This window comes from Mobula birostris, chromosome 1, assembly GCF_030028105.1.
Source record: "Mobula birostris isolate sMobBir1 chromosome 1, sMobBir1.hap1, whole genome shotgun sequence".
Classification (NCBI taxonomy): Eukaryota; Metazoa; Chordata; class Chondrichthyes; order Myliobatiformes; family Myliobatidae; genus Mobula; species Mobula birostris.
Window position 1 is genome coordinate 218,345,916 of NC_092370.1, and position 25,670 is coordinate 218,371,585.

The following is a 25,670-nucleotide window of genomic DNA, read 5'->3' on the forward strand; positions in this document are numbered from 1 at the left end:
ACGTCAGCTGTCTATTCATTTCCATTGGTACTGCCTGACCTGCTGAGTTCCTCCAGCATTTTGTGTATGTTGCTTTCGATTTCCAGCATCTGCAGACTTTCTTGTGCTATTTATACTTAATACTTTATTGTCGCCAAACAATTGGTACTAGAACGTACAAGCATCACAGCGATATTTGATTCTGCGCTTCACACTCCCTGGATTACAAATATTGAATATTAAAAATAGTTAAAATTAATAAATATTAAAAATTTAAATTATAAATCATAAATAGAAACTAGAAAAATGGGAAGTAAGGTAGTGCAAAAAAACCGAGAGGCAGGTCTGGATATTTGGAGGGTACGGCCCAGATTAACCAATTTCCCCTGGGATCAATAAAGTATGACTATGACTATGACTATGGCTAGATCCGGGTCAGGATCCGTTCAGCAGTCTTATCACAGTTGGAAAGAAGCTGTTCCCAAATCTGGCTGTACGAGTCTTCAAGCTCCTGAACCTTCTCCCAGAGGGAAAAGGGACGAAAAGTGTGTTGGCTGGGTGGGTCGTGTCCTTGGTTATCCTGGCAGCACTGCTCTGACAGCGTGCGGTGTAAAGTGACTCCACGGACGGAAGATTGGTTTGTGTGATGTGCTGCGCCGTGTTCACGATCTTCTGCAGCTTCTTTTGGTCTTGGACAGGACAACTTCCATACCAGGTTGTGATGCACCCTAGAAGAATGCTTTCTACGGTGCATCTATAAAAATTAGTGAGGGTTTTAGGGGACAGGCCAAATTTCTTTAGTTTTCTCAGGAAGTAAAGGTGCTGGTGGGCCTTCTTGGCAGTGAACTCTGCTTGGTTGGACCAAGTCAGGTCATTTGTGATATTGACCCCGAGGTACTTAAAGCTTTTGACCTGTTCCACTTGCGCACCACCGATGTAAATTGGGTCGTGCGGTCCGCTACTCCTTCTGAAGTTATCAACCAATTCCTTTGTCTTGCTGACGTTGAGGGATAGGGTATTGTCTTCACACCATGCCACCAGATTCTTAATTTCCTCTCTGTACTCAAATTCATCATTACCCGAGATACAGCCTACAATTGTTGTGTCATCAGCAAACTTATATATTGAGTTTGATGGAAACTTGGCTACACAATCATGGGTGTACAGTGAGTACAGCAGGGGGCTGAGTACACAGCCTTGTGGAGCACCGGTGCTCAGAGTGATTGTAGAGGAGAGCTTGTCCCTTATTTTTGCAGCCTGGGTCCTGTCTGTGAGGAAGTTGAAGATCCAGCTGCAGATCTGAGTGCTAAGGCCCAGGTTCCGGAACTTAGGAGTCGGTTTATTTGGAATGATGGTATTAAAGGCAGAGCTGTAGTCAATGAAAAGGAGCAATTACGTATGCGTCTTTATTCTCCAGGTGTTCTAAGGAGGAATGTAGGGCCAGAGAGATGGCATCTGCTATTGACCTGTTGCTCCGGTAGGCGAATTGCAAAGCGTTGAGGTTGACTGGTTGGCTGTGATTGATGTGTGCCATAACCAATCTCTCGAAGCACTTCATAGCAATTGATGTCAGAGCCACAGGTCGGTAGTCATTCAGGTCGTGGTACCACATTTGAATCCTATTAGCTATGAACAGTCTGATTCAACCATCAAATCAAGGTATTACAGATGCTGAAATTCTGAAATAAATACAGAAAATGCTGAAAATGCTTAGCGAGTCAGCGTGCAATAGTGGAGAGTGATACTGAATTGGTGTTTCAAATCAATAATGTGTGAACTGAAATGTTTGAAAAGTTTTCAGACATAAAGTGAGCCAAGGAACAGCAACGGACTTGTGGAATTTAATCATCCTCTGGCACTGCCCCATTCATAAAAATTTCCTCTGTCTATGTCTGAACTCTCGCTTTCAATACCTGGCCAGCAATTAGAAACTGAACTGTTTGCTCTGCTCCTCTTACTGGGGACCTATGCGTATAAGGATCAGACACAATAGTATTGGGTGGAAGCAGGATTTACTGAAAGAAATATAATTTATTCCTCTGTTCAACAATGTCAAAGTAAAAAAAACAATTTCAGTCAGTAGACTAAATGGTTTCATACATGGTTGACAGATGCATTGCATAAAAGGACTAGGAAATCAGTTCACAGTTGAGCTCCCTAATTGTGTTAATTAACAACATTAACACTAAATGATTCACACATTGCTGAAAACAAACCAAATACTTGGCAGCAGCCTGATAACAGAGGCAGTAAAACTCCTTAATAGTAGGGAGACTAGAATGAATTTAATTTGAAAGATAGCTGGTTATCGTAGATAAATGATGCAGTCATCATGTTGAGGTATAACTGCCCAGAGCTCTTCGATACAGCTTCATTTTAATAGAGGATTTGCAGAAGTACAAGAAATGCATTTAACGGTGGGATAGTTTGCAATTTCTCATCTCCCTCTCCCCGTCTGCTTGTAGGTGAATGTGAGCCATGCCCTTTTTATGCTAGGAGTTTAGAGCTTCACTCTTCCAGCACGTCTGGGTTCACTCCCACAACTCAGATGATAGCATTCTCTTCTAGGGGTTTTGTTCATCTCAAAGGAATATATGGAGCTTGTCAGCTCCTTCAGGGTAAACGACTGGTCCAGACTCTCCCACTCACTGTTATTGAACACGAAGACAGAGAGTAGCAAGGGCCAAGATGAAAGGAGGAAACGTGTTTAGCCATTGCTGCAGATGATCAACCTTCAGAAATCTTGTAAAAATATCTTTTTATACCATCATGACTGAATGTAATTATCTTTGAACTAACATGCATATTGAAAGGGTGTCAACTGCATTAACATGGAACAAAGAATTATAAGTACAGGAACAAACCCTTCACCCAAAATATTGTGCCAAATTAATGAAGCTAATGATGCCTAATTAAATTAAGCCTTTTTGCCTGCGTATGGTCCATATTGCTCCATTCTCTGCTTATGCACCTACCCATCTAGGAGCCTCTGAATATGTCTCAATCAGTCAGGCATCCTCCGCCTGCGTATATGGAGAAGAAGCGTCAATGGTCAATGCTGTCAGACTTGAGAATGATAGGGGCGACGTCCATCATTAACAGTCCCCATCACCTTGTTCTCATTGCTACCATCAGGAAGGAGGTACAGAAGTCTGAAGGCACACTCGACGATTCAGGGACAGCTTCTTCTCCTCTGCCATCCGATTTCTGAATGGACACTGAACCCATGAGTTCAGCTCAGAGCTAACCAACCTGACTGGTCAAAGAAAAATTGTTATGGAAACAGCAAAGGGGAATCCTTTTTCACTTGTGTGCAACTGAGAACACTGTATCACACCTGGGGTACAACAGAGAAGATGGCCAGGGACAGACAGAGATAGAGGACCTTCAGTGCTGCCCTAGGTAGCAGTGGTGTAGTGGGCTGTGAGTAAATGGAACCCATGAACATGACTTTTTAAAATTTTCTACTTACTTAATTAAACTATTTAATATGTTTGTTGTACTGCCGCAAAAACAACAAATTTCACACCTTTGCTGGTGATATTTTAAATCTGATTCTGATTCAGAGGCATCTGGTAGAAGGTCTCAGAGGAACACTGAGCCACAGATGGAAGCAAGGCTGTGGTGAGAGAAGGTGCTGGAATGGGAAGAGCATGTGCAATTTCCTTGGCCTTACTCTCCACTGAGATAGAACCAGTGTCCCATCCAGCCCCCTTTAACAGTCATAAGAGATTAGAATGTTTATTGAGCAACAGATGGAAGCAAAAAAGAACAGAAAATTGATGCAAGATGGCATACCTTTCTGCTTTCCTTGTGAGTCAGACATTTTCCTGACTCAATTGTAACAATGAATTTGCTGGACAAAGAAGAGAGCTGTAGAATTCTGGGCTCTGAGTTAAGGGATTGTTGCCGTGAACCCATCTCCTGCTGCTGATCACTCACACCAGTTTTGAGCGACCAGACGCAGAGTGTACGCCAGCCGGTGGTGTAGTGTCATCCGCACCGGACTTCGAGGGGAGTGGTCGGGGTTTGAATCCAGCCAGCTACCTGCATGCTTTCCATCTGTGCTTGGGTCGAGCATCCAGTTAGCAACTCGGCCTCGTCAAAACAGACAAGTGCTAAAGAAACGGCTCGCTGCCGCTCGATGCACCACGAGGCGTGGGAAAGAACAGTTTATCCCATTGTAATGCCGCTTGATTGTCGGAGCTATCCTCAATGTCCGCAAGCCACTTCTATCAATGCCATCGTGGACAGGTGCTTTGATGACCTCTGGTGTGGTGTTGGCATACTCCAGTCACTTCCTGCTGCAAGCATAGTTTGGCAGCTGTGCTGTTCAGGGCTTGGGCAGCTGGATCAGTGATGATTCTACCAAGCTCGTCTCAGAGATGGATGCTGAATGAACACATACTGTTCAGATCATGCAGGCATGAGGTACTTCAATTATAACCGCTCAGTAATACAAAAACAGGGCACTAAAGTCCATTTGTATTTGATTGTCTTTGGCCTACATAATTAAAAAGTTTGATCTTAAAAGTATTTTTAACTTTAGTATTGAATTCCCGGTCACATCCAAATAACTTTTCAAATTAGAGTTAATGAATCTAAATTAAACATTGATTGATGATTGATTTATGAATTAGAAATGCTGATCAATGTTTAAAAATGTTAAATGAGCGTTCTGAAACATAATACTGCGTTTATAGATAGCATCACTGGAAAAACCTGTTTTTATTTTCTCATTGGTGCTCTTTTATGTTCTTTTTAAATGTAAGTTTCAAAAACTTAGTTGAACTTGTTCTGTTGAGGTATTTGGTGCTTTAAAAAGCGAGTTCCACTTTTGGTATCTGGAATATATTGAGGGTAACTTTCATTGGCAATCATGTTGTAAACTAACAATTTAGTATAATGTTCTACTGAAATGAATGTTTAATGAGAGAGCATTTAGGCCAGTTTCTGCAAGGATTTGAATAAACATGCAGTGGAACTTATTCCTGTAAGTGTAGCTCAAGTTCTTAGTAGTCAGATGCACCTCGGATCAAGTTTGGTGATGTTAAAGCCTTTAGTAATGCTTTTAATTCCTCTCGTAAAATACGCCAATGTGCAGAGAACATGGCTTGACAGGGCGGGTGTAAATGACTTTTTAATGCAGACTTTTCACAGAATGTGGTATTCACCCTTATTTATTTTCAGCTCTGTCCATTGCTGGTTATAGAACAAACACGTTTGTGGAAAGTACTAATGTCTCACTTTTTATATGCAAGTACATAGAAAATGATCTTGTTCCACCTGTATGAATCATCCATAACATGTTCAGATTCAAGCTCTGGGCTGTCCTCCTGTCTGCAAGACAGGTGATAATGGTTCCTGGCCACTGTAGGTCTGAGTGTGATTTATTAGTTTATAAAATTGATCAACTGCTTGGATGTATTCAAGTCACAAGAAGTACTGGCTTAATTTAGATTTACTGCCTTTTCCTCAAAGCCATTCTAATTGGGTTGCAGGAACTGTATGTACAGAGGAGGCAGCGGGAGAAATTAGAGAGCACCATATGAGCAGAATTAACTTCTTCCCTGCTGGGACAAGTGAAAATAGCCTTGGTTTTTGAAGAAGTGTTATTTGATGAAATAGTGAGGGTAAAATTAGGAAACTAAATTCAGTTTTCTTTTAATGACATGTGCATAATATTAGTAGGGTCAGCACAGGGATCTTGAGAAGCTGGTGTTGAGCAAGCAAGTTCATCTGCTGGAGTCCATGTGGTGATGGTGTTAACCTATTGCTGTTAATCAGTGAGCTCCACCATTAAGATTCAGTGATGAAGGACCAGCACAGTGTTTCAAAATTAAATTTTTATTTTCAATTGTTTTTGGATATGTACATCACTGGCATGTACTATTCATTCCTGATAGCCCTTGAGGAGAAGATAGCAAGCCAGCTTCTTGACTCATAGTGCATCTGATGAAGATGCTCCCAGCAGAGCTGTTGGTTAGGGGTTTCCAGAATTTGTATCCAGCAAGGATGAAGGAATAATGATATATTTCCACAGTTGCATTTGACCTATACCCAAAATGAACAAGCTTAGTAGCAATGTAGTGGGTTTTCATGAGCAGAATTGAAAGCAAGTGGGGTATGACTTGGAAGGCAATGTGCAGTTGGTGGTGCTTCCATGTGCCTCCTATCATCGTCCTTCTCGGTGGTTCAGAGTATAGGTTTGCAAGAGGTTCATTGGCGAGTAATGGCAACGCATTTTGTTGATGTGCACACTGCAGCAACTGTGTGTTGGTGGTGAAGGAAGTGAATATTTTGAGTGGTGAATGCCAGGTAAGTGGCCTGCTTTATTGGAGATGCTGCTGAGACTTCTGAAAGTTGTTCATTCATCTAGGCATGTGGGGCGAATTCCTTCATATTCCTGATTTGTACCTTGTAGGTAGTAGAAATGCTTTAGGATGTCAGGGGGCAAGTCACTCACCACAGAACACCCAGCCACCAAGATGCTCTTGTATCCACACAATACTTAAGTAGCTGGTCCAGATGACTTTCTGGTCAATGGTGATCCCAATGTGTTGTTGGTGCAGTCCAGACTATGGAAATACCTTAAATGACAAGGAGATCTGGCTGTGTTCTCTGTTTCCGGAGATGGTCATTACATGGAAATTCTGAACATTGTCAGGGTCCTGCCGCAAATAGAATCGAGCATTGAACAGTCACCAGTAAACATACTATTTTCTGGCTTTATGATGTCAGGAAAATCATTGATAAAGAAGCTAGAGATGGTTAGACGAGAGCCTTCTCTGAGAAACTCCTGCAGTGATGCCTGCAATAGGGATGATTGAATAGCAACCATCACAGCCATCTTTCTCTTGCAAGTTTTGATTCCACCAACTCAACAAGTGGGGTGTTTTCTCTCTGGTTCTCATTGATCATTCTCGTCCCACCTCTGGATTTCAGCCCTTTGGCAGTGATAAGGTCTAGAATGGAGTCATGAAATCTAAACTGGGCATCAGTAGGTAGGTTCCATTAGCTTTTCCAGTGGAACATGCTGCCATAGGAAGCATTGCAAAACAAAAAAAAAATTGTTTCAGGTGGCATGGTAGCCCAGTGGTTAGTGTAATGCTTTATAACGACAGCAATTACTGATCAGGGTTCAATTCTGGGCATTGTCTATAAAGAGTTGTACATCCTCCCTGTGACTGCAAGGGTTTTTTCCAAGTGCTCCTGGTTTCTCCGCATTCCAGGGAAGTACAGGTTACGGTTAGTGAGTTGCAGGCATGCTTTGTTGGGCCGGAAGCGTGATGACACTTGTAAACTGCACCCCCTCCCAGGGCAGCTTTGGATTGAGTTGGTCATTGACAGACACCGATGCATTTTACTGTATGTTTCAATGTATAGGTGACGCATAAAACTAATCTTTCTTTACGCTATTGTCGAGTAAGTGCCTCTTGATAGCACAGTTAATGGTAGCTTCTACAATTATGCTAACGATTGAGTGTAAAGTTGATTGGGTAGTAATTAATTGGATAGGATTTGTCCTACTTTTGGTGAACTGGACACAACAGTGCAAGTTTCCATATTGTCAGGTAAATGTGACCATTGTACCTGCACAGAAACAGCTGGGATAGAAGTGGAGCTAGTTCGAGAGTGCAGGAAAACAGTTCTACAACACTCAAATTTTCCAGTCTGAGAGCCTTTGCTTTGTCCAGAGTTCTCAGTCCTAGCTTGGTATCATGCAAAGTGAATCAAATTGGCTGAAGATTGGATTCTGAGAGGATGTCAAGAGGAATGATGGTTCTCCTCTGCAACCCCTGCCTTAGTTTTCATAAATGGTAGACCTCTTACATTTGGGAGATGTTGTCAAAGAAAATGTAATGCACTGCTTTAGTGCATCATTTGTATAGTATGCGTAACACCCTAGTTCACAATTTACTGCTATGCTGTAGGTATTTCATTTTAACAGTTCTGTAAGAGCAGTCTGTTCTGCTTTCAGCCTGTTTGGGTTATTGTTGAAGATAAGGGGTGCTGAGGAATGTGTGTCATCCAATTAGGATGGTGACACTGGGAGGTTTTGTGAGGGACACTGAGATTGGTCTTGGATTTTTTTTTTGTTCAGTGGGAAATGAAGAGAAGATGCTGGAGAGAACGGTCCATAGGATTCGACCCGGTGGAGGACCGTGATTCGATGGAACAAGGTGCGGGGGTCTACTGAGGATCGGTGAATATGACTTTCGGAAGAGTTGAGCTCCAACTTGTGCACATTTGACTGTTTAATTATAATGGACCCTTTTTGTTTTTTTTTCTTTCTTTTCTTTACTAACCCTTTAGATAAGATTCATAAATATAATTCCTTTAATCGTTTGCAGTGTGCTGTCTGTTATTGCTTGGCACTGAGTTGTAATAGGGTAGCCAATTACACAGCATCCACACAAACCGGGGTCTGGGGTGGGAAAGCTGTCTCAATTGCATTGGTTTGACAGGACTGGAGTGTGTGTTCTCTAGACTTACGCAGCCAAGGAAACCAGTGGGGTTTCATATGCATTGTAGCCCTGTGTGTTGATGTAGAGGAACTGAGTACTTAAGGTGTTTTTTTGGGGTGAGGTGCCAATTGTTACCTTCAGATTGGTGTCAAACTTTGAGTGTTGTTGATGATATTTCTTTCATACTTCTGGCTTCTACTTTCAGAAAATAGAATTCTCCACAAGATGCCCATCTACTGAATGGCTAGCATTCTAATCAATTGTAACCCAACCAGAATGATAGGTTGTAGGAGATCCAGCTGTGGTTTTGGTTTGATTTTTCAAGGAAAGTTGGGCAAATTCTTCCCTTTTGCTAGAGATGACCATTGTCTTGCTCCTATTTGTTGTGAATGCGGAGGTCAAGCCAGAGTCTTGTCTGGGACATGTTGGATGCTGCGAAGGCTTTTCAAAATGTGAAATTGTGTAGAAAACTGTATAATGTTCAATCACAACCAATGATGCCCTGTAACTATTATGACAGAAGGAATATTGTGGCAGTGTGTAGGATAAGAGGTGGGAAATGGAACTGAAAGATTTGTTAGAGCAAAGAGCTGGCACAGGCATGACAGACAGAATGGTCAACTACTGTGCTATACTAGTTCCATGATCCACCTTGCAAACCAGGATGAGGAGCATTTGCCTATTTGCCTATTGGTAGTGTGACATAGCACAGTGTCTCTTTACCATTTTAAACCATTGCTTGAAATTGACATTATTGACGTAACATCTGAATATATCTCAGGAACATAGAGAGTTCAACTTGTGCTTTTGTTTTCCAGAATTCACAAAGACTTTTAGAGGTTCTAAAGTGCCTTCTCCGGGGGGATCTATGTAAATGAACATTAGTGCAGAATGGGCAGAGGGATTTAGCCATATGACTGGACTCCAGATGCTCAGTTTTGCTTTTCATTACACATAGCATCCACAGATTCCTTGATTTCCACTTGTTTTTCATCCTGTTTTTAAGCAAAATGTTAAAAAAGAAATTTATATATTCAAATAGATATTGGAAACTTGACAAATTGGTGTTCATTCCTTTATTTTGGAATTCAATTCACAATATGGCATTAACTCCTTGTCAGCACGGTAGCGTAATGGGCAGTATAATACTATTACAGTGCCACGACGAAGTGGAATGTATTGGCATAGGTTATGGAGGGCAGGCTGGCTGGTGTGATGGACTGGGCTGCTTTCACAACTCTACAATTCTTTGTGGCTTTGGGGAGAGCAGTTGCAGAGAGTAGTGTAAGTTGTTATACAATCTCCACAGTTTGTATACCTAAAAGCTGTTGTGTGCACCTTGGTCCAAATGGGATTGCATGCAACAATTTACAAAAGGATCACATTGGACAAGTGGTGTCTATGAGAGATACAACATGGTAGAAAAATGTGCTATAAAAATAAAAGTTATGCCAATATCAGTCCCAGTGTATTACAGAGCAAGTTCTGGTAAAGAGGAGACCTGCCTTTTCACATGATATTGAATGTTATTCCATTTGCAGTGTGCTGGTAAATTTTCACTCCATTTAGCTGTTGATTAATTGATATTTATCTTTTAACATCACTAACCTTGGATGATCTACTTTGGATTTGAGACTGGTATATGCTATGATAAAATATTTATCAGTGAATGAAATCAAATTGATGGCACTGCTTGGAAAAACAATCTCCCTAATGCATGATGCCTGTTCTTAAATAGAAAGTGATATACTAAATCTGGAGAAACTTCAATGTCTGAAGCTGCAGGAATCACCTCTGCTTATTTTCATTTTAAATCATCACACAACTTTAGTAAACTAGATGATTATATGGTTCACTGGATCAGTAAATTTGTGGATGACAGCAAGTTTGGGGGTGTAGTGGACAGCGAGGAAAAACTATCATAGCTTGCAGTGAGATCTGAACTGGATGGAAAAATGGCCTGAAAACTGTAAGATGGAATTTAATGCAGAAAAGTATGAAATGTTAAACTTAGGGAGGTCCAATGAGGTTAGGTCATACACAATAACTGTTAGGGCACTCAGGGGTGCGGCTGATCAAAAGGATCTTGGAATTTCATTGAAAGTAGTGTCACAGGTAGATAGGGTTGTAAAGAAAGCTTTTGTCACATTGGCCTTCATTGATCAAAGTGTTGAGTACAGTAGTTGGGATTTTATACTGACGTCATATAAGAAGTTGGTGAGGCCTAATTTGGAGAATTGAGTGCAGTTTTGATTACCTACCTACAGGAAGGATATAAGTAGGATTGAAAGAATACAGAGAAAATTTACTAGGATGTTGCTAGGACTGCAGGAACTGAGTAATAAGGACAGAATTTAGAAGACTGAGGGGAGATTTGATAGAGGTATACAAAATTATACAAAATTATGAAGGGAGAGTAAATGCAAGCAGGCTTTTTCCACTGAGGTTGGGTGAGACTACAACTCGAGGTCATGGGTTAAGGGTGAAAGGTGAAATGCTTAAGGGGAATAAGAGTGTAGAATGAGCTGCCAGTGCAATTGGTGGATTGCAATTTCGAGTTCAAAGTTTGGATAACTACATGGACTCACCATCATCATCAGCTGCCATACCCAGTTTGAGCTTTGACTGCCATGGCCCACACACTCCTGTTTCAGGTCAAGTGGATCAATTCATTGGTACTCATTTCCAGTTCTCTGGCTGCTGTCTCCATCATCATTTGTCTTTGCCTTCCTCTTGCTTTCTTCCCTTCAATCTTTCCCATAATTACCATGCATTCTAACACCTCTTTCCTAATCACATGTCCAATGAAGTCACGTTGCCTTTTCATGATCTAATTAATTTCTCTTTTTCTGCTTGCTCTGTTCATGACATCCTCATTAGATATTTGTTTTGTCCATGATATTCTTTGCATCCTCCTCAAAAACCACATCCCTGGGGCTACAATTCATTTCCTCATGTTACTAGATATTGTCCCACATCCTGAGCCATATAACATAACTGGATAAACGTAACATTTCAGTACTCTGAGGCGGGTTGTCATGCCTAGTTTAGTGTTGGTCAGTATACTCTTCATTGTCGTAAAGGAGTCTTTTGCCATCCCTATTCTTCTTTTGATGTCCACGTTGCACCTGCCATCTGATGTCACGCAGTTTCCCAAGTAGCAACAGTTCTGTACTTGTTTTATGTCTTCCCCGTTTATTCTCAGCCTGCAGATAGGATTCTCCTTCTTTTTGGATATCACCATACATTCTGTCTTTTTGCAATTAATAGGTAGACCCATTTTTGCACTTTCTTCAACAACTATATCGATTAAGTTTTGTAGTTCTTCCTCCGTACTTGCAATTAACATAGTGTCATCCGTATATCTAAAATTATTGATGTTTTCACTGCCAAATTTGATTCCCAGGATGTCTCTTATTTTTTTGTAATATTATTTCACTGTACACATTAATTAAATCAGGGGAGAAAACACACCTTTGTCTAACGCCTCTCTTGATTTTCGTAAACTGACTCACTTCTCCATCTATTCTTACAGCGGCAGTTTGTTCCCAGTACAGATTTCTGATTAGGCGGAGGTCTTTTGAATCTAGATCTAGAGTTTCCTGTAATATTTTGAATAACTTATTGTGCTTTACTTTATCAAATGCTTTTGTGTAGTCGATAAAACAAACAAATCTTTTTGCACTTGAATAACTCGTTCTGATAGTATCCTTAACATCAATATTGCATTTCTTGTACTTTTGTCTTTCGTAAAACCACTTTGTTCTTTACACATTTCAGCTTGTATCTTACTTTTAGCTCTTGTCATCAAAATTCTTAGAAGTACCTTAGTGAAGTAAAGGCATCCGTTAGTCTTGCGAGACCATGGATCTGCGCCTGGAAAATCTTCACTCTCCAGGGCACAGGCCTGGGCAAAGTTGTATGGAAGACCAGCAGATGCCCATGCTGCAAGTCTCCCCTCTCCACGACACCAATGTTGTCCAAGGGAAGGGCATTCGGACCCATACAGCTTGGCACCAGTGTTGTCGCAGAGCAATGTGTGATTAAGTGCCTTGCTCAAGGACACAACACGTTGCCTTGGCTGGGGCTCAAACACACGACCTTCGGGTCACTAGTCCAATGCCTTAACCACTTGGCCACATGCCCACAGTCATATCTTAGGATATGTCTCATTAAACTTATGGTCCTATGTAATTCACATTCTATTAATGCAGATTTCTTAGGAAGAGTGATAAATACTGATTTTTTTTTATCTCTTCTGGTATTATTCCAGTCTCATAAATGTCATTGATTAAATCAGTAAGTTTTTCAATTCCATAATCATCAGGGGCGATAATTTGTTCTATCACTAATTCATCAGGACCTGCTGCCTTTCCTTTCTTTATCTTATTTATTGCATTACAAACGTCTGATTTTAAAATACTTGGAGCTTCAATTTTCTTCGTAATTTCTGTTTTTTTGCCTCAATTGTCTTCAAACATTTCCTGAATATACTCAGTCCATCTGTTCATAATCTCATCTTTTTCCATGATAATGGTACTGTACTTTGCTTTCAAACATCCACCTGAAGAACAGAGGAGCTTTTTACCAGTGATATTGTTGATTTGTTGATGTAACCTTTTTGGATCAGTAATAGCGATTCTCTCTAATTGCTCACATTCCTGGTTTAACCATTCTTTTTTGGCTTTTTGACATCAGCTTTTAACGCTTTTTTTATCTAAGGACTTGTATTCTATAGGATTTGCTTCCTTCTGTCTCCTTTCTTCCATTAGTTTTTTGATTTCATCTGTCATCCATTTATTCTTTGTGCTTTTTTCTTAGTTAGGAATCACTGACATTGCTGATTCTACCAGGGCATTCTTTGGAGAGTTAAACTTCATTTCTACATGATTGCTATCATCTTCAACAGATTCTATTTCTAGACTTCGAAATCTGTTCCTTACTTCAATTATAAATTTTTGTTTGTCACGTACCCCGTGACGCGTTAAAGAACCAGCAGAAATGGAAAACAATTTGGAGTCCAGTATTGCTATTAACTAATAATATTTAGTAGTAACTACACAATACAGTAATTTAAATGCACATAAATCAAACAGATTAGCAATGATTATATATAAGTAAATATATCAGTAAGTGTGGAAATATATGAAAACCAAGCTTCTTCAAGTCTAGGGGTAAATAGATAGTCTTACGATAATGAGTAAAGTTCAGTTCAGTTCGAGGTATTGAGTTGAGTAGTGATAGCGAGAGAGAGAGGGAGAGATTTGTGTCTTCAGGTGAGCTGACGCCGTCGATTTTCTCATTGCCCTCCAAATTCCTTCAAAAGTCACCGACTGTGACTTCAACAAAGGAGACTGTTTTTCTGTGGTGGAATCATCAAGCCAGGCAAGGGTGGACACATGGACAACTCCCCACCAGTCACTCCCTTTTCTCACTGCAAGAGCCACTGATCGATCCGTCTGATTGTTCCTCCAAAACCCCACTTTTCCTGTGGGCACAACAAAGCTCATTCAGTGTCCAAAAACGTGCCGCAGGTCTATCATCTGACCTCCTATTTATCTCACCGTACTGAGTACAAACTGTCTCTCAAATAACTCCTCCTTTCTTTGTCTATGTAGGAATGCACTAGCAGGCCATGTCCTTGGGAAATATAAGCATGCTCCAGAGAAACTATACCATCGATTGTCCATCAAATAACGCTGCCCTCGGTCACCATAGTGATGTACAAGCTGCTCGGTGCTCTCTCTCTCTCTCTCTCTCACTCTCTCTCATTATCTCACTCTCACTCTCTCACCTCTCTCACAGGGGTAATTCAGGACCCCGTAACACCGCCTTCCTTCAGAGAAAAATAAATTTTGACGAAGGCAAAAATTTTTTTTCGTCTAAGTGTAACTTAGAGTTTGAAACAATACATGTATGATCATCAGATGGCAGAGCAAAAATGTGTACAATTGTAGTATCTTTCACATGTTTGATTTTTGTCACATTCTTGCAATATCAGACTCCAATTTAACAACCTTCTATTCTTATCCTTCATCTTAGTTAGAAACACCAACAGATTATGATCGGTGTAAACCACAAGGCGTCTCTGGGCAGGACAAATACAGACTTCAAAATGTTGTAAGGCCAGAATAAGTGCTAACAATTCCTTTACAACAGTTGAATAATTTTTCTGGCGCCCTTTAAATTTCTTTGAGAAATAAGCTATTGGGTGTTCAATTGCATCCACTCCCTTCTGTAACAGTACTGCCCCAGCAGTTTCGTCACTAGTGTCTGTTGCTATCGAGAATGGTTTTGAAAAATCAGGTGCTTTGAGCACTGGATGATAACACAGGATGGTTTTCAGACATTCAAATGCCTCCTGGCAAAGATCACTCCATACAAATCTTTCACTCTTCCCAGGAGTTTTGTTAGGGGGAGAGCAATGTCAGAAAAGTTCTTATAAAATGTATAATAATACCCAACCATTCCTAAAAACCTTCTCAAAGCTTTCCTGCTGGTCAGAACAGGAACCTCAGCAACAGCTTGAATCTTGGCCTGTACAGGAACCAGATGGCCCTGGCCTACTACATAGCCCCGATATGTAACTGTGGCATGGCCAAACTCACCTTTAGCGAGGTTCACAGTAAGATTGGCCTTGGAAAGTCTGTCACACAGTTTTTCTGCCGCTGCAATATGCTTTTCCTATGTGTCATTCCAGACCACTAAATCATCGATATAAGCCTCTGTGTTTTCTAAATCTCTAATCACAGAATTGATCATTCTTTGAAATGTCCCTGGACCATTTTTCATCCCGAAGGGTAAAACATCTTACTCATACAGTCTAGATGGTGTCCCAAATGCTGATATCTCTTTAGCCCTCTCTGTTAAAGGAACACCCCAGTATCCTTTTAACAAGTCAATCTTTATAAGGTATTTAGCCTTCCCCACTCTATCAATACAGTCATCCATTCTCTTTCCTTGTTCTTTCTTGTTTCTAATTTCTTGTTCAACCATTTTACTTTTCTCAAAGTTCTGTAAAGATGCTGTTTTATGGGCTGGGCTGAATTTATAATGACATGATGCACTGCACCTGTGCACCGTTTCAGAATGGCAGAAAATAAATCTTGGTTTGCCAATTAATTCTTTCACTTGTTTTTGTGGTGTAGGGTCCAACTGATGGACCTTATCAGTAATATTTTTCAAAACAATGGAATTCTGACCTCTTGTTGATACTAGATTCAGTGGTTTTTCATCCCATTGTCAGATTCCACTACTTCATTTCTCCCAGGTGCAGTCCTAGCTAGCAAGTGTTTTACTTTAATTCGAACATTCTGTAAACTTTCCTTTGCAAGGTCACAAATCTTATTAAATCCTTTCCAGAATTTTAGAACATAATTAAGCACACTGACACGTTTCCATATCAGACCATAGTTCTCTGAGTAGGGCCAAAGGTCCTTTTAGCCTGTAACTGAACACAGGTTCCAATAGACTACACTCCAATGGCTTTTGAATCGCATCTCCAGCAATAAATAAGAGGAGGGAAATCCCCTCATCCCAGTTTTTCCCATTTTTACACCATATGTTTTTATCATGGTCTTAAGAGTGGATTTGAACCGTTCCACGGCTCCCTTGGACTCTGTGTGATATGGAGATGACCCAATGTGCTTAGCTTCCAATTCTCTAAATATCTCCTGGAATGTTCTCGAAGTAAAGTTACTACCCTGATCAAATTGAATTTCTTTGGGCAGACCTACCAGTGTGAAAAACTTACTGAATGCTTTTACCACAGTCTTCGCCTGTATGTTTTCAAAAGACACGGCTTCCGGGAACCTAGACACAGCACACACAATTGTTAACACATACTGATAACCAGCTGCAGTCTTTGGCAACGGGCCGACACAATCCAGGAAAAGGTTCACCAAAAGCAGGTATCGATTTAAGTAGTGCTACCTGAATAACCTGATTAGATTTCCCCTCAACCTGACAGGTATGGCAAGTTCTGTAAAAATTCACAACATCCTTTCTTAAACTAGGCCAGTAAAATTCCTTCATAATCCTGTTCACTGTCTTCCTCACTCCATAATGCCCACCTAAAGGCATACTGTGAGCCATGTTTAAAATTTCAGCCCTGTACACTTTCGGAACCACCACATGACGTTCAATAACCCAATTCTTACTTGCACGCACAATGGCTGGTCTCCACTTCCTCATCAACACCCCATCTTTAAGGTAATATCCCAATGACTCTCTCTGAGCCTCCTCTCCTGTGAGAGCTATCTCCTTTAAAGCCACCATTTCAGAATCTCTGTTCCTCTATAAATTCCTTCCTCAATAAGGACAAACCTTCCTCATACACCTTACTCTCATCAGCTTTACTACCCTCTAGGTCCTGCAGAAATCTGGAAGGTAGAAAAGTCTGTGACACATCCTCATAATTTAAACCTCTGGTTTTGTTATCATGGGCCTCAGCAGGCTTCCTAAACATGCTTGGAGTATCTGTGCATGTGGGATAAACATCAGTCTTTCTGTGTGAATTCTCAGCAGCAGCTTTGCTCATTAATTGAACAGCTATATCAACCTTATCTTGGAGAGGTGTCAACATTCCTCCATTGTTTACTAAACTTAGCACCAACACCAGGCTTAGAAGAACCATGTATACATTGTGGAAGAGACCAAACAATCCGTTCATCTGATTATGACCTTCACTTTGACTTATCTCCATAACATTAATCAACAATGGCATCTCAAACCCATAACAAACTTCCTCCTTCACCACAACATCATAACCTTGCAGGTGTTTACCTCCAAATGTCCAGACAAAATTCCACAGAGTAGCACATTATTCCTCTGCAGGTCTTTGTCCTGCAAGCAGGGTCGAAGGGAGCGCAACCAATCCAACCTTTCCCAGCACTTTACTCAAAAGTCCAGGAACAGCACTTTTTCCATTACTTCCATTAACACGTACCTCACCAATTTTCACCTCATCATTAACTTTTACCTCACTGTCTAATGCAAGTGACTGTGAATCCCCATTTTCCACTGGTACCAAGATTGACCCCTTATTCACTGAACCAAGATCATCTGACACAAAAAAACTGCATTCCTTTCTGACCAAGTCAGATGCCTCAGACCTTAACTGAGTCTCAACACAAGGTTCGGAACCCTGTGAATTCACACGTACTTCAACAACCTGAACACAGGCAATTGGGACAGCTGCCTCTTCTGGGCTATCATCACTTGTCCCAGTTTCAAATTCAAGGTCACCCTGAACCTCCCAGCTATTCTCTGGTGAACACTCTACTGGAGTAAACTCAAGCTTGTGGCTTGAAGCATCTTCGTCTGCTTTCTTTGCAGACACCCGCAGGGTGGTGGCATCCTCTGTATCCAGGTATGCCCTTACAAAATAGGGGACACAACTTTTAAATTCATCACACAAAACAAGCCCTTCCGAGCTGTAAAAATCATCAGGGTCCGACACTAAACATCTCAGCTGCCACATCTCTCTTTGAAACTGTCTCTGTCTTTCTGCTACTTTTCTCTGTTTTTCTGCCTCTCTAGCCTCATGGAACCTCTGCCTTTCTGCTTCATCAGCCTCGAGCTGTTTTAATTTCAATTTCAATTGCAACTGAACCTCATCCTCAGTAAGTACCTTACCTTCAGCAAATAACTCTAACACCTCCTCATCAAACGTTCCCTTATCAATATAATGCTGGGCTATTATCGTCTGCATCTGAGCTTTCCTCATCTTAGTGGCCAGCTTTAGTCTTAACTTTTGAGCAATTCCCAACAGCACATCCCTTGTAGCATCATACAATGCTTCTGGGGTTGGTTCCAACAGAAACTTCTCAACACTAATGTCCATTTCTGCTGTATTTCCACACAAACAAATCAAAAGGGATTTTCCCCAGTCAATTCAAACAAGCCTCCCAACCAATTTGTTCATATCCTGGACAAGCCCCCAATTTTGTCACGTATCCTGTGACGGTTTAAAGAACCAGCAGAAATGGAAAACAATTTGGAGTCCAGTATTGCTATTAACTAATAATATTTAGTAGTAACTACACAATACAGTAATTTAAATGCACATAAATCAAACAGATTAGCAATGATTATATATAAGTAAATATATCAGTAAGTGTGGAAATATATGAAAACCAAGCTTCTTCAAGTCTAGGGGTAAATAGATAGTCTTACGATAATGAGTAAAGTTCAGTTCAGTTCGAGGTATTGAGTTGAGTAGTGATAGCGAGAGAGAGAGGGAGAGATTTGTGTCTTCAGGTGAGCTGACGCCGTCGATTTTCTCATTGCCCTCCAAATTCCTACAAAAGTCACCGACTGTGACTTCAACAAAGGAGACCGTTTTTCTGTGGTGGAATCATCAACCCAGGCAAGGGTGGACACATGGATAACTCCCCACCAGTCACTCCCTTTTCTCACTGCAAGAGCCACTGATCGATCCATCTGATCGATCCTCCAAAACCCCACTTTTCCTGTGGGCACAACAAAGCTTATTCAGTGTCCAGAAACATGTGCCGCAGGTCTATCATCTGACCTCCTATTTATCTTACTGTACTGAGTACCTACTATCTCTCAAATAACTCCTTCTTTCTTTGTCTGCATAAGAATGCACTAGCAGGCCATGTCCTTGGGAAGCATAAACACGCTCCAGAGAAACTATAACATTGATTGCCTATCAAATAACGCCACCCTCGGTCACCATAGCATCTTATGAGATGCTCAGTGCTCTCTCTCTCTCCAACTCAGCAGAGATCTGAAAGCTCCTCGTGCCTTAAAGTGACAGTCCACAGGAAATATGAACCTTAGGAGTTCATAACGCCATCTCAAAGCAGTCTTCGTCTCTCTCTCTCTTTCTTTCGCTCTCTCTCTCTCTCTTAAAAACAAGATGTCAGTGTTAAATACCGTTCCCTCTCTCTTTTCAAAAGCGCAGTTCATAGGGGTAATTCAGGACCCCGTCACATGTCTTAAGTTTTTTTCTTTAATTAATTGCGAGTAGTCAAGGGATTTGTTGGGGTTTTTGCTTCTTCAGTTTTTAAAGTTTTACTTTTACATGACATATTACTGGGTTATGGTCATTATTACAATCTTGACCTAGATATGTTTTGCATTGAGTCACTGAGTTTCTAAATCTTTGGTTTATAGTAATAAAGTCAATTTGATTTCTGGTGTTATCACCTGGACTTTTCCAGGTCCATAAACATCTTGAATGGTTTCTAAAGTAGATATTCATAATGACCTGATTATTCATCTTGCACCATTCTACCCATTTCTCACCTCTTTCATTTCTTTCCCCTAGTCCAAATTCTCCTATAGTATTTCTATCAGCACCTCGTCCTACTTTAGCATTTAGATCTCCCATGACAATAACAATATCTTGATATTTGCATCCATTCTTTGCTTGTTCAAGCTCTTCATAGGATTTATCTATATCCTCATTTGTTCCATCTGTTGTTGGTGCATATACCTGTATAATTGCTAAATCAAATGGTTGTCCTCTGAATCTAACAAGGAACACTCTTTCTGATATTGCCCAATGTCCTAAAACAATTTTTGCCATTGTTTTCATCCATAAGAATTCCTACTCCATTAGTATGGGATGTTCCACAAGAATGGATGAGTCTAGGCAGCTTAAATGGTTCAGCATGGACTAGATGGGCTGAAGGCAGTTTCTTTGCTGGTAGTTTTTTAAGACTTTGCACTGGTTCCCCACTATAAACTGTCTGAATTCAACTTGGTGTGCATTATTTTGTAATGTACGAAGTGATGCTAAAGATGCTAAGGGAATCCCTGTCTTTGTGTTGGAAAAGGTCAGAGTACATAGCCTTATTTCAAATCTTTCTGCTTGCTGATTTTAATGAACACGGGAAATCATTATCGCTGTGTGACTAGCTGCTAATAATGGTTAGCGCTCTTTCAAGTGCTTCTGCTTCTTGTGTCCAATTAAAGCATGGTAATATTGGAACTGTGGTTACACTGTGACATTAGTTGTGAAGCAGATTTTTGATCAATGTCACTTGTTTTCAGTCCATGGCTAAAATGGCTCTGGTTTAATCAGGTGTGAAGGAAGTTTTTACATTGATTGGTCAAGATGCTTTCAACTCTCCTAGGAACTTGAAGCTCTCAACCAAATTTCTAAGTTAATTTATTATGAAAGTACATATATGTCATCATATGTTACCTTGAGGTTCATTTTCTTGTAGGCATTCAGAGTCGAACAAAGAAATACAATAAAATCTATGAAAACTACACACAAAGGCCATGTGCAAAAGAAGACCTGGAGTTGTATCGTCCTTGAAAGTGAATTCATAGGTTGTGAAATCAGTTCAGTGTTGAGGTGAGGTCCTGTCGACATCAGCCCTGTTGAAGTAAATAAAAGCATGTGCACCCCTTTCCTGAAGTCGAAGACCAGCTCTTCTGTTTTCCGACTCTGAGGGAAAGGTTGTTGTCATGACGCTTGTCAATAGGCTCTCTATTTTCTTGCTGTATTCCAATTCCTCCTTATTTGAGATACAGCCCACTATGGTGGTATCATCTGTGAAATAGTAGATGGAGTTATAGCAGAATCTGGTAATGAAGTCATGAGTGTCCACAGAGTAGGAGGCTGAGAAATTAGCAGTCATTCTTTAATAGTCAGTTCAGTAGAGCAGGCTATCACCGGTTTGTGGAGGCAAATTAACTAATTAGAGCTTTTAGATAAAGTATTAGATAGGGTTGACGTGTTATTCGTGGACATGCAAAAAGAATTTGATAAAACATCCCCAAGATAGGCTTCATGGGGCTTTTGCATGATAGGTTTCACAGACATCGGTGGAATAAAAAGGTGAGGGGCAAAATAGATAGAAAATCGACCAAGAAAACAAAGATTAGCAATGGGTATTTGTTTATCAAACTATGGGAAAGTGCATAAAGGAGTTCCTCCAGGGTCAGTAATCAGAACTTCATGTCCGTTAATGACTTGGACTCAGGCATAATTTATATAAAGGTTTGAAGTGTACTTAAGAAAAAAAAATTCAAACACTGGATGCAGCCCAGAAGAGACTCACGAGACTAATTGAGTGGATGGAAGGGTTTTTCTATTGTGTGCTGCTAAAAAAAGTTAAATCTCTATTCTTTAGAGTTTAGAAGAATGAGGGATGAACTTTTAGTGACATACAGAGAATAATGTGAACAATGTTGAGAGGTAAATTGATTTATTATTGTCATATGTACTGAGCTACAGTGAGAAACTCTGCTGCACTGATGTAATGAAATGTTCGGTATGGATGCCATGCATGCAAAGCAGAGTCCGGACATCGGGAGCATTGTTGCAAAATAAAAGGGCAGTCATTTAAAATGACAAAATGATAAAATGAATTTCCTTTGGCAGAGGGCAGCAAATCTCTGGACTTCTCTACTCCGGTACAGAGTTGTGAAGGTTGGATCATTGGAGGTCACTAAAGAGAGGGTAGGTACCTTTTGAAAGATTGGGGAATATGAGACATGGGCAGCTGGTACAGAAGAGGAGCGGAGGCCTGTGGCAGATCGACCATCGTCCTATTGAATGGCAAAGTAGTGCTAAGGGGCCAGATGGCCTAGTCTTGCTCCAGATTTCTGATGTTGTAGACTTGGAGGAGGATGATACTGTATGGACCAGGAGGATATAGCTAGGATGCTAAAATGGGTGGACATATGGAAGATGAATTTTAATGCACAAAAGAACAAAATTATTCTCTGTTGTGAGAATGAAGAGACGTGATTCGAACCAGAAGGTGCAAGCTCTGTGAAGGGTGCAGGAACACCTGTATATCTGTTGGAAGAGACAGGGCAAGAAGAGGAAGTATTTGAGAAAACATACAGATTCCTGTGTTTTATAAATAGAGATGTCAAATTCAGGAACAATGAAGCCACCTTTTATAAGCTACTGATTTGGCTGCAACTTGAGTATTATGTCCAGTTTTGAGTACCACACAGAACTTCATACATTTCCCAGAAGAGATTTATTAGAATGTTACTAGGCTTTTTTGTATTCATCCAAGGGATGTGGGTTTCACGGGCTGAGGCAATCACTTAATTGCCCGTTGCTATTTGCACTCAAGAAGGTGGTGAGCTGCCTTCTTGAACTGCGGCAGTCCTCGCAGGTATGGATGTGTTGACAGAACTGTCAGGGAAAGAGTTACAGGGCTTTGACCTAGCAACAGAGAAGGAACAACTATATATTTCCAAGTCAGGATAGTGTATGACTAGGAGGGTAACTTATAGAAGATGGTGTTCCCATACTTTTTCTGCCTTTGTCCTCTGAGCTGGTCGTGGTTGTCCATTTGGAGGATGCTGCTTAAGCAAGCTTGGTGAGTTGCTGCAGTGCATTGTGTAGATGGCACACAAGGCCACGACTGCTGACATTGGTGATGGAATGAGTGAATCACTGTGAATGGGTGCCTAAGCAATTGGAAAAGATTCAAAGTAGGTTCACGAAAATGATTCTGGTATTGAAAGGCTTATCAGATGAGAAGCGTTTGATGGCTCTGATCCTGTACTCACTGGAATTCAGGAGAATGAGGGGGAAATCTCATTGGAATGGATCGAATGTTGAAAGGCCTCAACAGAGTGGATGTGGAGAGGAAGTTTCCTATGGTGGGAGAGTCTAAGACCAATGGCCTAATTCTGCTCCTATATCTTATGGTCTTAAATAGGTTACTATGTTCCATATGGTGTAGCACATCTTGAATGTTGTTGAAGCTGCACTTATTGAGGTAAGTGGAGAGTATTCAATCATACTCCTTACTTGAGGCCTGTAGATCATGAACAAATTTTGTATAGTTAAGAGGTGAGTTACTTGTTGTTGCGTGAATGAAATCACTGGAGAGAGTTACTGGTAGATACAAAGCAGCTTCTTTATTCGACAAAACCAGGTACAGCAGACTTCATATGGAGACGCTTTTGGTGGAAGGTCTGCTGTCCCAATGTGGGGCTTGATATTTATTTGCTAAACACAAAGGACAATTTCATATTTACAAAGTATAGACAATGCTTTCTTTTGAAGCAACATACAAAATTCACACCTTCTGATTCACATCCATCATACAGGCGCCAGCAGCGTCTGGACCGGGCTTTTAGGAATCTATTGTTTCAAACTGAATCCACAATACAGTTATTTGGTATTTTATGTGCTAAGCATAAAGGACAATTCCATATTTACAAAGTATAGATAATGCTTTCTTTGAAACCACATGCAAACTTCACACCTTCTGGTTTACATTCCATCCCACAGATGCCAGCATCGTCTGTGGACTGGGATTCACAGCTTTTAGGAAATGCATTGTTCCAAATTAAATCCACAATACATTGTCAAGGAACAGAAGACTGGTAGCCAAAGCCATTTGCTAAATGTAAATGACCTAAACCCAAAAATCACCCTAACACTTGTCACAGGATTTTCTAGCCTCTGACCTGTTTATCTAGAAGGAGATGAGTTATTAACTTAAAACTTTCTGCATTTTCACTCAAAGAGTTGAACTGCATGTGCATGTAATGAGAGCTGTATAACTCGTCTCCTTCTACCTTAGGCCACGAACTTATCAATCATCCCTGCTGTGGACACTTTCTGGAGGTCCAAGATCTGTATGCTCCATGACCACTGGACTAAGTGTTGTGCTAGGTTTTCTAAAATTGACGCCGTCTACCTTAGGCCACGAACTTATCAATCACCCCTTGTATAAGGCATTTTCTGTGTTATCTGAAGCATTGAATATTAGCACAGGAAGGTTATGCTGGAACTTTGTACGACGTTGTAAGGCCATAGTTTGACTACTGTGTACAGTTCTGATCATTGCATTGTCAGTAGAAAATGATTGACAGGTGAGAGTGCAAATGAGATTTACAAAAATGTTGCAATATCTGGTAAATTATTTTCATGAAAAGACTAAATAAGCTGGGTTTTCTTCTTTTGTAACTGAGAAGGCTGAGACAAGACACAATTGAAGTGTATAAAATTATTAGAGGCTTATGTAGGTTCAATAGAATAGATGGATTTCCTGTAGCTGAAGGGTCAAAAACCATACAGCATAGATTTAAAGTAATCAGTAAAGTTACAGGAGGAAAGATGAAAAAAATTCATCCTGAGGGTGGTTTTATTCTGTAACCTTGATTGAAAGGGTGGCAGAGGCAAAATCCCTTACACATTTAAATAGTGTGTGGAAGTTTGCTTGAACACCTGCCATCTACACAATTTAGACGTAATTCCAGAAGGCAGCTTTGACTGTCTCAGGGATGATAGGCCAAATGGCTTCTTTCTGTATCACAGAGTGGTTCCTGTAATGGAGAAACCTTTTACTGTAATGGAGGTGCCTAACACTAGTGGATAAGAGGATCAGAGGAGATATAAAGAAAAGCTTTTTGACCTCGAGGGTGGAAGCAATCCGAAACACTGTCTGGGGATGTGGTAGAGACAGATAGCCTCAAAATATTTAAAAATTATCCGGAAGAGCATTCGAATCACTAAGGCGTTTAGACCAAGAGTTGAATAATAGGATGGTATTGATGAATGCTTGATGGTTAACAACAACATTGTGCGCCAATAGGGTTGTTTCTGTGTGGCATGACTCTAGATCTAAATGTGCTATGATTCTATGCCTTTAAGAATTGACTTTGCCTCATTTTATGTCTTTTGATACATTGCTGCATCAGGCTCTGCCGTTGGCTGAGAATTAAGGAAGGTAACAGCAAATTGCACAAAAAGACATACAAGGAATGTCGTCTTCCTTGAAAACTTATATTATCTATGAAAGTCTAGACATGTGCTGGCTCTATGCTTCTTTTCTAAAAAAAAGGCTGTTTTTCATTTTAAGGGTTTTATCCTTGAATATAGACTTTGTTTTATGACTAATAATAAGTGGTTGAAAAAATAATGAAGTATTAGCATGTGAAGGCAACTCACTTGCTATTAGTCTTGGACTGACTTTTCTGTTTCTAATTTCATTTCTGTTTGTCTTCAATTTTTATCAAGCTTAAATGTGACAAGTCTGATTATTTTTATACAGAATCTCATTCCAGTTGAGCAGGTGCAAAAGAATCTGTTTTATCTCCATGGTGTTCCAATTCAGGACTTGCCCATTTGCTAAACTAACTTGATTATCCTTGGACCCTTCATTATTTTATATTGATATTCTGCAGCTTTTCTGTTCCAATTAAATGATTTGCTTTCTACACAAGAATTCAGCTTCCCACATAGAGCACATATGTTGGCAT